A 10,443-nucleotide genomic window follows, 5' to 3' on the forward strand; every position below is an offset into this window, starting at 1 on the left:
ACATGCACATTATATTTATCTTCTTTTGTTCTGAATATGAAATTGTCTCTTTTAAAAAAAAAAAAAAGAAAATATTTCAGTCCGAAATTCTCTTGCTGTTCCTTGGGGATGATAGAGAGTAATTTTTGGAATGGACCAAACTATGCTAGAAATGGCAAAAATATAAACTTGTCCTTTATAAGAACAAATGGAGTACACATTGCACCTATGTACAATCTGTCACCCTGGCATAGCATCTCCTATAGAACAGGATGCACAGCTGTGTTTTCTTAATACAATGCAGTTTCATCATCTGACAAATGCTTGATGCTCTTCCAGAGGGTCCGTAATATCCCTGTAGATAAACAACTGGCAGTCTTTGACATTATTTCCTTTTTTTTCCCTGATATAATTATTTTTCTGTCTCATTACTTCCTTTATTACTAATTATTAGCATTTTAATCAAAATTACTAAATAAAATTTGTTTAAATTTTATGATAATGTTCTTAATATTCTTGAATTAAATTGATTTTTTAATTGGAAAGTTTAATTAGATCTGAGGTTAAATTTCTTTCATTTAAAATTTACAAAGAAAATTTGAGTTTGGCTTTTTCCAAATATTTCTGTTTCCATATGTAACCTAGTACAGACCATCATTCTCTCATGTAGGTACTATGATTGATTTCAATAATGGTCTTACATCCTCTGTCTGTTGCATTCTGGGTCAAACCAGTTTGGCCATTCACAATTATTATTATTATTATTATTGTTATTATTATTATTAATAGATAGCAGTAGCCTCCAATAGTTAGTTTGCTTTTTTACAGTGCTCCTTCTTGGTATTAAATATGATAAAATTAAGTTTCAGAGTACTGCTACACTTATTAGGAAACAGTGACAGTTTTATAACCTCTTCATAATAGTTCAGTGGAGTTCAAATGATCATTTTAGGCATTCTGATGAGAATTTTACATTAAAGGTTAATTCAAGCCATATATGACAGTTCTTTAAAAGTAGAATTCAACTGTCCTGGTTGGAATACAGTGACAGAATCCTTTGTTAAATGTCTAAACTAACTGTTGAATCAAAAAGTGTTGAGCCCAGGGTACTACTCTGAAAGGCATAATTGGCTGGGCAAATCAGGATACATTTTATAACACATATTATCAAAAAAATTATTTCTAATGTCTTTAATGTTAGTTAACAAACCCACAATGGAACTAAAGATAATTAAAGACATTATAGTCGATTCTGGCATTCGAGCTATAGCTAACTGACCAACAATCTTTGAAGTGGATATTCCTGATTAGGAACATTCAAATTAACCATCTTGTCTTAAATTGTAGATCAAAAATAATTTACACACACACACACACACATACACACACATACACACACACTCAACTGAAGCATTTTAGGATAAGTTTTAGCCATGTAACAGAGTCTACACGTATAAAATCCATGCTACAAAGATCTTCCAAATTAACCTCTTTAAAACAAAGCTTCGTATTTTTCACACTCACTTCTTGCTCAGAAGGTTCAGTTGTAATCCATTATCTATAGTTATCCAAAACCCTTAGCCTAGCAGTGATGAGCATCCAAGATCTGCTGCCATCTATCTTATCAATTTTAACTGGCACCACTTCTCTAAAGACCTCTTTCACATTTAATCTACATGGCTCTTCCCAGTTTTATTTTTCTTTAAGTCTCATCATTATTACTTTTCCATCTCCATAAGTAAGCTCTTTTATTCTTAATACATGCTAATGACTCCAATTTTTTTTCTCTTCTCTTCTATACATTTTCTTGTTGCTAACTATATGCTCATTGGACTTCAACAACCACCACGTGGTGCACTGAAAAGAAGAGATGAAGTAAGGAGACGAAACAGGGGAAATAGCAGGTGCTTTCAGAAGGAGGAAAGGTAAGATCAAGACGGGTTGGAATAGAGAGCTTCAAACTAAATTACAGTGATAGAATTCATAAGATTCTCAAGAATTAGAGGTTTAAATTATTGTACAGATAGCAATTTGGGGAAATACCACAGGCTAACCAAAAAGATAAAATCTAGGAAAAGAAAAGTTTTGGAGAGGTCTTCAAGTATTGATACAAAGTATTCATTTTGAATGACCATATAGATCACTGCTGGAAAACTTGAGAGCCCTCTCCAAATGTGTCTTGAAATTCCATGATCCTAATCACATAATGATTTTTCCTTTTCATGAGAATAGAGGATGCTAACATTAAACATTGCTCTTACGTAAGATATTTCAAAGTTAACTGCAACCTTTTCCTTAAGACATTTACATGTTTTCAGTGAGGGAGAATAAATAACATATGCAGATTCCATATTTAAAATTCATTTGTACAGAAACTCAAATGGCTTGCCCTTTTTACATATGTATTTCTCCCCACTAGATTAAAGAGAAAATAGTCACAAATGATGCAAAATGAAAATATGTATGGACATAACCCAGTGGATTGGGATGTAGGTAAAGGCCCAAACCCTCCTCCCTAGCAAATTATAACATTTAGATTACCACTTTCCCACTTTATGTACCTTTATTCAGTACCTTTTTGTTTTTTTCCTGATCATCATCACCAAGCAAGTATTTCTGAGAGCATGGGATATACTGACAAAACTGAAATCTCCAGTCTTCAGGCAGAGAACTGAAATCCATGCAGGTAATAGTAGGATGTTGTTTGAATTCGGACAGGGAATAAATAGTTATTTGTTACTCTATGATCAGTTTTGCCTGTTCATTGTGAATAGATGAATCAAAATACTATTTGTCCCAGAAAGTGTAATGACAAGATTTTGGAAGATTTAAAAAAAAAAAAAAAGGCTTTAAAAAGAAGTAGAAACCATAATAATTTAGAAGCAAACTTTGTTTTTCCAGTCTCCCCAAGTAGGAGAGAGTCCTACCAAGTGAAAACTTGGAGCAAACAACCAATCATCACTATCGACACATGTATACTTTGAATTCCCAAGGGAAGATTTCATACTTCAACTTATTTTCTAAAGAGGAGGACGATAATTCCCAGACTATTTTTTTTTAATTCTGTGTTTAGGGCTTTATTTCAGCCAGCCAGAAAATATTAAAATGCATATGATTCCATTTATATGCAATTCTTCAACAGTCAAAGATAATGTACAGTGACAAAAAAAATATAACAGTGGTTGCCTGGGGCCAGCAGTGGTGTGGTGATGGGAGGTTGATTGCTTAAGGGTTTAGGGAACTTTTTTATGGTGATGGAAATGTGCTATATCTTGATGGTGGTAGTAGTTATTGGAATATATTTGTCAAAACTTGTCAAGCTGTGCATTAAAAATAGGTATATTTTATTGAATATAAATTATACCTCAATAAGGTTGATTTAAATTTGTAAAAGTATATAAATAATAGCTATATAGATATTTCTGTTATATTGGAAATCTCCTAAATGATCTCATTAATAGCACTGTAGTTTCTGTGAGAAGCTTTTGTACTTTAGGTGAAGGTTCATGAAATCAATCTCATTTCAAGTATTTTGATTAAAAATTTTGTAGTGTTTTAAAATACTACCTCTATTTAAAAGTTTTCCTCTGATATTAAAATTGCTTAGCCTAATTTATTTCAGGTTAAATTATCCTTGGAGGTATGCCTAAACAATTTTATGGTTCTTATCACATGATCTTGAGTATTACCATCTGAAGTCAGTGGGCACATAATTCAGTAAGTAACGGAGACTTGAGTGACTGGTATAGTTAATATCACATTAGAAAATGTTTAACTACTAGTAAATGGTTTATCCAATTGAAATCTCTAATTGTTTATTGATTTGCTTTTGTTCCGACTTTGCAAATTCTAAAACTATTTTGGAAGTATTTACGTTTAAGACATTTTTTCTTTTAAGGCTGCAAAACAATAGTTCTTACAATTCACATATCTTTTGAAACTATACAAACTCGATTTTTGTACAAATTTCAAATTTAGCATTACACAATGTATTTTATCTTTACTACGTAACACCTTAAAAATGTAAGAAGTCCTTGAGACATATTTATGTTTTTCTTTGTCTACCACCCAAAAGAAGTTGCCTTTCTGATACGTGTTAAAGATAACTTAGTTTATGAGATATTACACATTTGTTGTGATATCTGTTAAAGCTTCTAATTAAAAACAAAGATGAAAAATATTTATATGCATATATAATAATTTGATTGTTTTCTTCCTCATTTTCATTCTTTGCCTATAAATAATTCTATTTATCACTCAAGCCAGAAATTGAATCTTTTGGGAACTGCAAATTGTTTTGGAAAGATGTGTGCCGAACTTGAATTGATAATGAGAAAAACTTTGTTATCTATTTTCTGGGAACACTGATATAGACTTTTCATTAGGCGTTCTCTCTGTAGTTACCAAGTCCATATCAAATTTCAGACTAATAATAACACGTTGATTTTAATGCCAGTGTGTTTTGGGAATGACTGTAGCACACACTGTTGGTTCCCTGTACTGGGCCCCTGTATCCCACCTCTCACTCATGTTGCCGCTGTGAGGAGCTCTTAACTGGCTTGCTGACCTTCCCCCAACTTTACCTCAGGTCTTTCTCTAAGCAGCAGAGACCAACACTCCTGGTCCACATGCAGGGATGGCATAAAGTAGCTGGTGGGAATGCTCACACAGCAAAAGGGAGTGCGGACTCTTAATAGTAAGAATCCAGAGCTAGTGCTTAAAAGCTCCAGCTTCCAATTCTTCAGGCAAAAGTTTTGAATACATGTAGTAAGATTTATCAGATGACTCCAAGTGGGGTTGAGTACCACTTGCCCTCACTGAGGACCAGCTCAGTAATTTCTCCTTTATTGTCTTTTTTGCCTTCCTTGTCTCATTCTCTCTCCCTCTTCCCTCTAGCTCCTTGGGAAACCTTCTGAATAAAATACTTGCACCCACATTCTTATCTCAGGCTCTACTTTCAAGTGAACTCAGACTAAAACGACTAAGATGACTTTTCCTCTGTAATTATTTTCTGAGGTGAAAGTAACCTTTCTTGACCACACGGAATTACATTTACATTAGTATTATAGTTCTTAGCTCTAAGACAGACATTTAATAATCACACATTGGGAATGAGGGCAGTGGTTTGAGTTCTTGCTCAGGTTCTTATTATGTGACTGAGCAAATCATTTTCTTTCTGTGAGTCACAAGTTTGCTTCTTGTGATATGTGATGATAAATCTTATATGATTATGTTATGGTTAAATTAGCTAATTTATAGTAAAATATTGTAAGCACAAATAACTGTATAAATACAAGGCATTTTAAATACTGTCTGACTCAGAAAACTTCTTAAAATATTGCTTTTTAAAATTTAATAGTTATTGATGTTAATCCTGTTTGTACTTAAGTACATATTTATTGCTCCCTCCCTCCCTCCTTCTCTCTTTCTCTCCTCAGTGAAGCAGGAAAATATATTTACATGTTTATTTATGACCTCTCTTCTTTTAGAGGGACCTGGCAATTTCACCAGGCATTGTCGCTGTTGTCGTTGCTGCTGCTGGGAAAAGTGATGACCTTGAATGTTTAAATTTATTAATGAATTGCCTCAAAGGGCAAATTTTTTTTGTCTAATGAAGGTATGAGGAATTCAGGAGAGGCAAATACAAGAAGTAAGCTTCAGTCAGCAAAACTGAGTGGAGACCGGAGACAAATTTTGAAGAATCTTAAAGAGGATATCAAGTTATTTATTGTGGTATTTATTGTGGTTTCTTTATGAAAATATTAAGTAATTCTACATTAGATGACCTCTTGGCAAATCTCAGGAGAGGTAATATTGTGCATCTAGAATGGTACAGGGACACAGAGACTAAAGAATTTGTAGACTCTGTATAGATTGAGAGAGAGAGAGAAAGACACTACATACATATTCCTACCGATAGTCGACACCTGATAAGCCAAGCTCTTTGTATCACTATTTAGCATTCTCTCCTAAAGACTGGATCATAATCCACTGTTCAGACACTCTATTCTGCTTAGGGGTCATTTAGGTTCATAGCGAAGACACTGGTGATTAATTGTTCCAGTTTATCCCATTGCTTTCTTTTTTCTACCAGTCACGAGAAGTGGAAAGTGGGGTGTGCTCTAAGCATTTATTGATTGTTATATATTCTAATAATATATATGGGCAGAAACAATGCTCTTTGTTACTTTACTATACTCTCTTCCTGGGCACACAGAAAGATTATATTTCCTTGTTGTTTGGTTGTATTATCGAAATTGAGTTTAGGCCTGTGGAATGTGGATAGCTATAATGTGTGCTACTTCTTGGCCTAGACTTTAGAAAAATCTGCATATATCACCAGGTCACACTTTCCCTGTCATGGTGACTCTGGAGGCCAGTATTATAGATGGTATAACTTCAAGATAGAGGAGCGTCGACTAAACTATGTTAGACTTTGCACATGTGAAATAGAAATTTTTAAGTTTCTGAAATTCCAGGATTTACCTGTTGCAACAGTGAGAATTGCTTACTCAAACAAATACATTATGCCTTTAGCCTAATCGCTGCATATTTGTGATAGAAAATAAATAAAATTATATTTGGTAATAATAAATAAAATTATATTTGGTAATAAGCTTCAGGATTTAATTATTGCTTTTATCAATTTGTCAATAAATGCCATTATGGAATCAAAAAGCATCCACTCCTCTCGGGAAAGTTGCTTAATTCCTTTACAATTTCTGTTCTCGTGTATGCTATTGTGACTTTATTCTTTTGTGTATACCCCTAGGCCTTAAAAGATATTGATCCATTTCTTTACTTATTGATAAATATTTTGCTACATCTTATTTCCATCATTCCCTTTCTGAGTTAATTTCTTTTACAGAATGAAACCGAGAGTCCTGATTTCTCTTTTAATCTTTCAAATGCATAGTAGCTACTCAAGCATTCCACTAACATAGACACTAGTTAAGAAATTGATCTTATAACCTTTTAGTTTCAGCAGTTTTATTTTGATTCAAATAAATGTTGAATCAGTCAAATAATCATCAAAGGTAATCTAATGTTAAAATATATTTTTATTAGTATTACTGTATTCTTTTTCACTGAATATAACCCATACTTCTTTATCTACTCGAGAGCTGTCATTGCTGTTAGCCCAGTTGCCTCAATCTCCTGAAAGAAATACTGGCACCTCTCAAATTTCTAATTTAAATTTCTCTCTTATATCTTGAGTTTTGTATTATTCTTACAGCTCTGCTTTCTTTTATTATACACTTCTCTTTTTCAATTATTCAGGATTCTGTATAATGCTTTCTTCATTTCTTATACAGTTTAGATTTTTTGCTTTTTTCCCCAGTATCAACTTTCCTTAGAATATCTTTTATCATCACAGTTTATTTTATTTACCTTTATAGAACTCTGTAAGTACATACAAATCAAGGTGATGTTTTATTTCTCATTTAGTTGGCTGCCATCTAATTATTTTGCCCTATATTCTTTCTATAAGAATCTTTATGGATTGCACATAGATTTAATATTGTCTCATATAAACTTTCCTAGAGGAAGTACTTTCTGGTATATTATCTTGTTCCAATATCCAAATGTTCTAAATATGTTAAGTGTTACCCCTCAACTTATATTGTAATAGTGTCTGGTGCAGATATCATGTTCATACTACTTTTCTGTTCTTCATTGGTTTAAGTAGAATGTGTAATTTCTGGTAAATTCTTAATTTTTTATTCAGTCAAACTGGATTAGAGTAAATTCACATTCATACAAGTGACTATAATAATCATAGCAATTGACAAAGATTTCAAAATGCACATTGCATTCTAGTAAAAGGAGCAACTGAATTGGAATGTCCTTAGTCAGTAGCACTTCCAAGTGCCGTGAATGTCATGGTTTCATGAAGAACAGTGTATGGTTGGTCTCTTAGCTCCTGGAGCCAGACCTTTTGGATGTTAAGCCTTTCTCCAGGCATATTGCTGTGAGATATTAAGCAAGGTAATTAAACTTTCTGTGACTCAGGCTTTCATTTGTTTGTTTTCATTTTTTTTTTTATCTGAAAATGGCAGCAGTTACTTCATAGGTTTTTATGAGAATTAAGTATGTTAATACATGTGGGACATAGTGAGCAGTGTATAACTGTTAACTATAATTTCAAATCTGTATTGGTTAGTTATCATGCAACTATCCATTCATGAGCATAAATATAAAACTAAATTTGCTCAGTTACCTATTTAGACTACTTAGGCTACTGTCTGTAAGAGCCCAGGGCAGTGAGTTCCAGGAGATTCAGGTTGATTTTGATTTAACAAAACCTAAAAGGAGTTTTTTGAAATTTGGGCTATAGAATGCCACTAAGAGAATTGTTTGGGGGTGAGTGGGTGGAGACAAAATTTGGTTAAATTATGTGAAATTTTGTACAACATTTAATTAGTCAAGTGTGGTGGGTGGTATTTAAAGGCAAAGTTTCCTATCTAGAGGTGGGTATCAGTCATGGGTGGTTAGAGAGCATTTTTGAACAACTTCTAGCCATTTTTTTCTTGCATTATTTTCTGTATTATCACACTATTTATTGTTTTTCTGAAAGCTCCTATGACGATAGTCTCAATAATAACAGAGACATTCATGGTAATCCTTACAGTCAAGCGTCTTAAGTACATAAGGTCCATATGACTGTCGCTATTATTCTAGTGGCCTCCCCTTTTAGCTGGGATGTTGGTCAACTGAGAGGGGTTGATGTATAGAATTTATCAACTTCTGTAGTGTAAATACTCCTCCCAAGCCAATTTAAAGCTACCAGTGGTTTAACAACTATCACATAAGATGACAGAATATTTAACAGTCAGCTTATGGGAACCTGTTAGAGCTGCCCTCCTCTCCCCAGTGCTGATATTTGTCTTTCTGTATACAGGCTCTTCAATTTCAGAAGTCCATAAATGTGAACAAGAGTAAAGTTCCCCCTAATATCAGATTCAACTTCTGTAATTCTTGAAGGACCAAGAAGGACTCGTGTAGTTTCTGATGTGATCAAAACAACTTATTGACAAAGTGATGTTAGAAGATTATTCTTTGGACTTTTTCATGGGTCCTTCCATAAAAATCCCACACCGTAACTACAAAACAAGCTCAAAGGGACAGCATATTCTTGAGGTTTTTGCAACCAAGAACTGGGGCATAAGGATGGGGGTGGTATCTACTCTTTCCTTCCCGTTTGAGCTACAGAAGCCACATGGGAAAATAATGAAGGTAGAGAAGCTTAGAATACTTTCATTCAAAATGCCTAGCAAAGCTTGGTTTTTCTTTCCAATATATCTACAATTCTCCCTTAAACTTTCTGATGAAAACTTTGAAATAATTAATGCATTGAACTACAATTTAGTGCATTGCAGCTGTCTTACTGGATTTGTTTATAACCCTCTTTTAATAACTCCTTTTATTTTTCTATCCCCTTTATCCATTTATATTTTAGCAGTCATTGCCTATAAACAGAATTCGAGTTGGTGATAACAATAACAAAGCACTAGTATTAGTTTCTATTCATAACAATACAAAACATTAGAGTCAAAGATTGTTCCATTATACTTATGTGATTACCCCACTTACAATTGGGGTTTGCAGTCTTTTCCAGGAAGACAAATGCCAAATTGGTTTAGCAAAATCTAGATGGATCTTGGGGCTATCATGCTAGGTGATATAAGGCAGATGGAAAAAGATAAGAACCATAAGATTTTACTCATATGTGGGGTATAAAACAGAAAGCAACAAATAAACAAATAAAGTTGGAAGGGGGATGGGGAAAGTAGAAGAAGGTAAAGGAGGTCAAATATATGGTGACAGAAAGAGAGGTGACTTTGGTTAAATGAACATACAATGCGATATACAGATGATGTATTATGGAATTGTACACTTGAAACATGTAATCTTATTATCCAATGTCACCCCAATAAATTTAATAAGATTTTAAAAAATCATGAACAAATTACATTTTATATGACATCTAGCAGTTGAAGAGGGGAGAAAGTAGTTCTAAACTTTGTAAGAAAAAAATACTATTATGAGATTTTCAGTAGCAGACTGATTCCTCATGTTATAAGTATCAGATATTACATAGTGATTACTGACTGTCAATTCACTTGTTCTTTTATCTGACTTCTACATTGACATTATGCTTACTTGATTCTGGGCACTGAAGTTGTAAAAGAAAAGAGCCACTTGAAGGACTGAGGGAATAATGCCAGGTAAATCAGGATGTTTCTTCTAAACACACAATATCTTTTTTTAAATAACATAGGAGACTTGAAACATATAACCTTGCTAATCTTTGTGATGTCTGATTGAATTAATTAGATAGATAGTACTTCATGAAAGGAGCTAGTGAGGTCTCAAGAGAGGTGATCATTTCTCAATTGCTTCCCAATGTTCTAGCAGAAACATGAATGATCTGTTTAGAATTCTCTTGTGAGGCTAAGACAG

The sequence above is a fragment of the Rousettus aegyptiacus genome, unplaced genomic scaffold (genome assembly GCF_014176215.1).
Source record: "Rousettus aegyptiacus isolate mRouAeg1 unplaced genomic scaffold, mRouAeg1.p scaffold_m13_p_10, whole genome shotgun sequence".
In the NCBI taxonomy this organism is placed as follows: Eukaryota; Metazoa; Chordata; class Mammalia; order Chiroptera; family Pteropodidae; genus Rousettus; species Rousettus aegyptiacus.